Below are 5,350 nucleotides of genomic sequence, written 5' to 3'. Positions count from 1 at the left end.
ACTGTTCTGCAAAGCAGTGTGGCCTTGAAATTGCAACAGTCCTCCTACGTCTGCCTGCAGTGCTAGGATCACAGGGATCTCCGCCATGCTGGCCTTCCTAGGCATCCCTTAGGACAGATGTCAGGCTGGCAAAGGAAATTGACTGTTGCAATATGTGCTACCAATCAGGATAGCCAGAAGTAAACAGAGAACTAACGAACGAACGAACGAACGAACGAACGAACGAATGAATGAATTGTGCTGTGGGTACATGCACCCATGCCATATCAGGCCTATAGCTATCAGAAAACTACCCTCCGGACTTGACTACGCTACCCACTACGTTGGCATCGGGTGCATTTGCCTAAGCAACACCAATAATTTTATTAGTAGGAAATTCGATACCAAGGTAGTGTTTACTGAGTACCAGACACTGTTCTGACATGTTTACATATATTTAACTTCTTGTTCTCAGGACAGCTCAGAGAAGTGGCATGTGTTAGTCCTATGGAGATTTGTCATGTACCTAAGCTACAAGGTCCAAGACCCAATACAGTCATCAGAGCATTGGTTGTCAGTCTAATGGATGGAGCACATATTGCAACAGTCAATTTCCTTTGCCAGCCTGACATCTGTCCTAAGGGATGCCTAGGAAGGCCAGCATGGCGGAGATCCCTGTGATCCTAGCACTGCAGGCAGACGTAGGAGGACTGTTGCAATTTCAAGGCCACACTGCTTTGCAGAACAGTAATAGAGTAACACAAATTTTAAACAATGGCAAAACATATGATAAAAAATATGTGTTTGCCACCTGGTGGTGGCATCAATCTCAGCACTCAGTTGACAGAGGCTGGCAGATCTCTGTGAGTTCCAGGCCAGCCTGATCTACAGAGTGAATTCTAGGACAGCCAAGGCTACACAGAGAAACCCTGTCTTGAAAAATCAAGGGAAAAAAAAAAAAGAAAGAAATGAAAAAAACTATCCAGAGCTAGGTGTGCTGGCATCTGCGTTTAATCCCAGTGCTCTGGAGGCAGAGACAGGCTACCCTAGTCTACTTATCCAATTCCAGGCAAATGAAATCTTACACATATTTTCTGCCTATCAGCAGACCAGATTCTGAACAGTCTGTCTGTCTGTCTGTCTGTCTGTCTGTCCCCACATGGGTTCCCTTTGGGGAATATTGCCTCCCCTGGCTCTGGATGGAGAGTACTAACAATGCTGTTGCCACTAGCTGTGGAATCCTCCCCCAGCCTGACTTATGTAAATGTCTGTCTAGTATGTGGATGTCCTGACCCCCACGCTTAGACAGGGAGCAGCCTGGTGACATTCATAGAGCATGTTGGGTCTCTGAGCATTATGGATAGGACAGCCCATTAAGTGAGCTGGGTCATTACTCATGCTCCTCTCTCACTGCAGCCTGAGGCTCACTGACAGCCCATGGGTGATCTCAGGCCATCTTTCTTCCCTAACCTTTCACCCATGGCCAAGGCTCTACCACACCTCCTTCCCTGCATTCCCAGCTCCACCTCATCCAAGTCCTCAGAGGGAATTCCATCCAGAACCCAGGCAGAAGCTTAACGGGGAACTGGCAAGATGAGTTGAGCTGAAATTTGTTTCTGAAAATAGACTGTCTCCAGATTTACACAGATTGCCGCATTTATTAGACTGTGAGATGCATCGTTTTGAAATGGGAAGAATTGGGAGAGAAATGTTCAAATGTGAGAACATTCTGTAAATATAGCTTGTCCTCCCACTCCCTGAAATAAAGATGGCTAAAACTGGAAGGAACCTTATTTTTTGTCTTGGATGTCTTGGGCAGGGTGGTAAGTTGATCTCTACCCTCCATCAACCCAGTGTAAATGCAGAACTAGGAGCAAGGAGGAGGCAGCAGAGGCCACAGTCCCAGACTGCACATTTCAAAGGAGTGTGGCCACTATTCCTTCCAGCCCTGTTTCAAAACAAAATCAGCTCATACCATGGAAGGAATACTCAGACTTATGTAATATATGTATATATATGTCATATATATATATGGACATTTCTTTGAAATGATACTGATTTGTGTTTTTATTTGTTTTTAAAAGATACTATGTGTATAGTACACCTTCCTTTAGTGGACAGCCTGTGAAATGCTCTCACATTAACTCTATTAACACCGTTTTTTATCTTTTAGCTCTCAGGGTTCTTTTTGTTTGTTTGTTTGTTTGTTTTTGTTTGCTTGTTTTTTCGAGACAGGGTTTCTCTGTATAGCCCTGGCTGTCCTGGAACTCACTTTGTAGACCAGGCTGGCCTCAAACTCAGAAATCTGCCTGCCTCTGGCTCCCGAGTGCTGGGATTAAAGGCGTGCGCCACCACACCCGGCAGCTCTCAGGTTTTACCACCAACATTGTGGACATAATTCTGGCTTGTCAGTTTGGCCAGGTAAGCTCCTGTGCTTGTACAAAAAGCCTTCCTGTGCTTCAGGAAAGAAAGAGACTCCTTGCAATGCACGGATCCTGCAGAGAAAGAACATGGTCCTTGCAGTCAGAAGGGCACGTGGGCCTGCAAAGGCCAGTCCTCTGGGAGGGGCTTCTCTCAGCCTCACGGATCTTGGCACTCAGAGAGAGACAGAAAACAGCCTCTCCCCACCTGTCTCCCATGAGCAGAATGCCATCTGGGTATGTTTGACAACACCAGTGCCTCAGCAGACAGCTTTAGAGCCACCAGGAGGTTCAGGAAGGGCTTCACAGGAATAAACATTTCAGAGGAGACAAGCAAAGAGCGCTGAGCTGCTGCTATTGGGAAAGGAGCTTAGAGATGACCTCATCCAGCCAGGGACCAAGGGACACTGGTGTCCAGCAGGAGGGCTGCTGTCCTGGGATGGACAGCTGTTGGTGGTGGATTTGCCTCCAGTCCTGATTTCTAAGAGAAAGTGAATGATGGAGACACTGAGCAATGAGGTGCGGAGCTGTGAGGGGCTGGGGTGTGGAGGGGCAGTTACAGGGAGGCGCGGAGGCTGCTCAGTTAGTCTGCTGGCCAAGCCAGCTCAGTCAGTCCACAGGGTCTCAAGGGCAGGAGTGAGGATTGAAAAGAAAAAGATGTTAGTCAAACATTACTACCGGACTCCAGCCAGTGCTGAGGCTGAAGCTCCTTCCATTTTTTCCAGCCAGCGTTTATACCACTCCAGGTTCTAGCAGAGAACAGGGTCAGTTCTTAGATCAGAGACAACCAACGTGATTAAACAAGGCAAGGAACAAAGAGATCACACCTCGTAGCAATCAAACAAAGCAATAAACAGTCCCCAAGTCTCTAGGTCTGGGGGCTTATCAGGATTACCAAGACAAAAGGGAAGTCACATCTTCCTTGGCTTGTTCCCCTTGAGCCTTGCAGTAGCCCAAATGTGAATATGCTTGTCTGAGCCTACTTCCTTGAGCCCAGGGACAAGTACTTGCCAAATTTCTATAAGTGGTACCAAAAGCTCTCCACAGTCTGCATCCTTAATTCTAAATATGCCTAAAGGAGAATGGAAGGTCGGGATGGAGCAGGCTGTTACCATCTACTGATGATGTGCTGTGCGTGCTAAGTAGTTTGAAAGCTGCTTTCCGCTGCTGGAGTGATGGTTTAACAGTTAAGAGCACTGACTGTTCCTTCCTGAGGTCCCAGTTCAATGCCTAGCCCCATGTCCTGTTTGTAATCTCCATTCCTAGAGGATTTTCACCCCCTTCTGGCTTCTGCTTGCACTGCAGGCATCTGGTGCATAGACAGACATGTGAGCAGAAACATTCACATAGGAAAGAAGAATTTTCTTTTTCTTTTTTTTTTTTTCCGAGACAGGGTTCCTCTGTGTAGCCCTGGCTGTCCTGGAACTCACTTTGTAGACCAGGCTGGTCTCGAACTCAGAAATCCACCTGACTCTGCCTCCCAAGTGCTGGGATTAAAGGCATGCGCCACCATGCCCAGCTCAGAAGAATTTTCTTATGTCTTTAAAGATGTATTTACTTTTATGTGCATTGACGGTTTGCCCGTATGTATGTCTGTGTGAGGGTGCCAGACCACCTGCGTCTGGAGTTACAGACAGTTCTGAGCTGCCATGTGGATGCTAGGAATCAAACCAGGGTCCTCTGGAAAAGCAGCCAGTGGTCTTAACTGCTGAGCCATCTCTCCAGCCCCCAAAATAAGAATTTTCAATAAAATTAAAAGAATAACTGGGTGTGGTGGCATACAACTTTAATCCTAGCACTTGGAAAGCAGAGGCAGGTGGATATCTGTGAGTTCCAGGATGCAGAGCCTGGCCTACAAATTGAGTTCCAGGATAGCCAGGGCTACACAGAGACCCTGTCTTTGAGACCTTTTGTCTCAAAAGAACAAATCAAACAAAAACTATTGCTTCACATATCCAAACTTAGTTATTTTTCCCAAGTTTGATAGCCCAATACAGTGGGGAAACTGAGGACTAGATTTAAGGTTATCCATATTGTAAATTGAGTTGAAAATTGTTTGTTTGTTTTTTTTTAATTTTAGCTTTAGTTCTTTGAGACTTTCATACATGAGCACACATGTATTCATATAATTTCTACCCCTCTTTCTCCCTGGAGTTGACATTTGAAGCCCAGCTCAACTCCAAACTTCAAACCCCAGCCCATATCCTCTCTCTCTCTCTCTCTCTCTGTTTATGTATGCATGTGTGTTATGAATGTATGTGTTTGCATGCATGTGGTACCTATGTACATGTGTGCACATATGTGTGAAGGCCAGAGGTCAACATTAGGGTCTTCCTTCTGTCTTTCTAACTAAGCCTCCTTCCCACAGGTTGGTTTCCAACTGAAGACATCACCTACTTGTCACCAGGGCTCCATCACCTACTTGTCACCGGGGCTCCTGGCCAAAATGTTTGGCTCTGGATCTGAACATTTGCCCACATCCAAAGAAAACATTGTGTGTGTAGGGCATACGGGTCCTCATATAGAGAAATTAGTTTGTCTTTTAGTTTTGATCAAAACAGGGGAAAGAGAAATCCTCAGACTGTGTCCATGTTGCCACAGAGGCATCAGGACCTGGAGAGAAGAAAGAGAACCCATCATATGTGCAAATGTGGACTCACCTGTGTGCCTGTCACTGAGACTGGGGGTAGCCTTCTCCTGGTGCCTAGCAGGTTTCATTTCCAGCATGGCATTTCCTCCAGGAATGAATGAGTCCTAGGGTCCCATCCAGAATCCCCTTTTCTTATTCATGCTCCATTCTGGATGGATCTGGGACACTACCATTGGATTGGTCATCAATCACTAGATTAGTACATAGATCTGAAGCAGATAAGCTTAAAAGTAATAATAATAAAGGAGAGAGAGAGAGAGAGAGAGAGAGAGAGAGAGAGAGAGAGAGAGAGAGAGAGAGA

General features: G+C 46.1%; 1 pseudogene; it reads left to right on the top strand.

Annotated features, from left to right (window-relative positions):
- The window catches only part of LOC110307435, a 32,722-nt pseudogene that overhangs the window by 11,847 nt on the left and 15,525 nt on the right, over nt 1–5,350 (top strand).

This window comes from Mus caroli, chromosome 2, assembly GCF_900094665.2.
Source record: "Mus caroli chromosome 2, CAROLI_EIJ_v1.1, whole genome shotgun sequence".
Lineage (NCBI taxonomy): Eukaryota > Metazoa > Chordata > Mammalia > Rodentia > Muridae > Mus > Mus caroli.
This window is presented reverse-complemented; position numbering and strand designations above follow the sequence as displayed.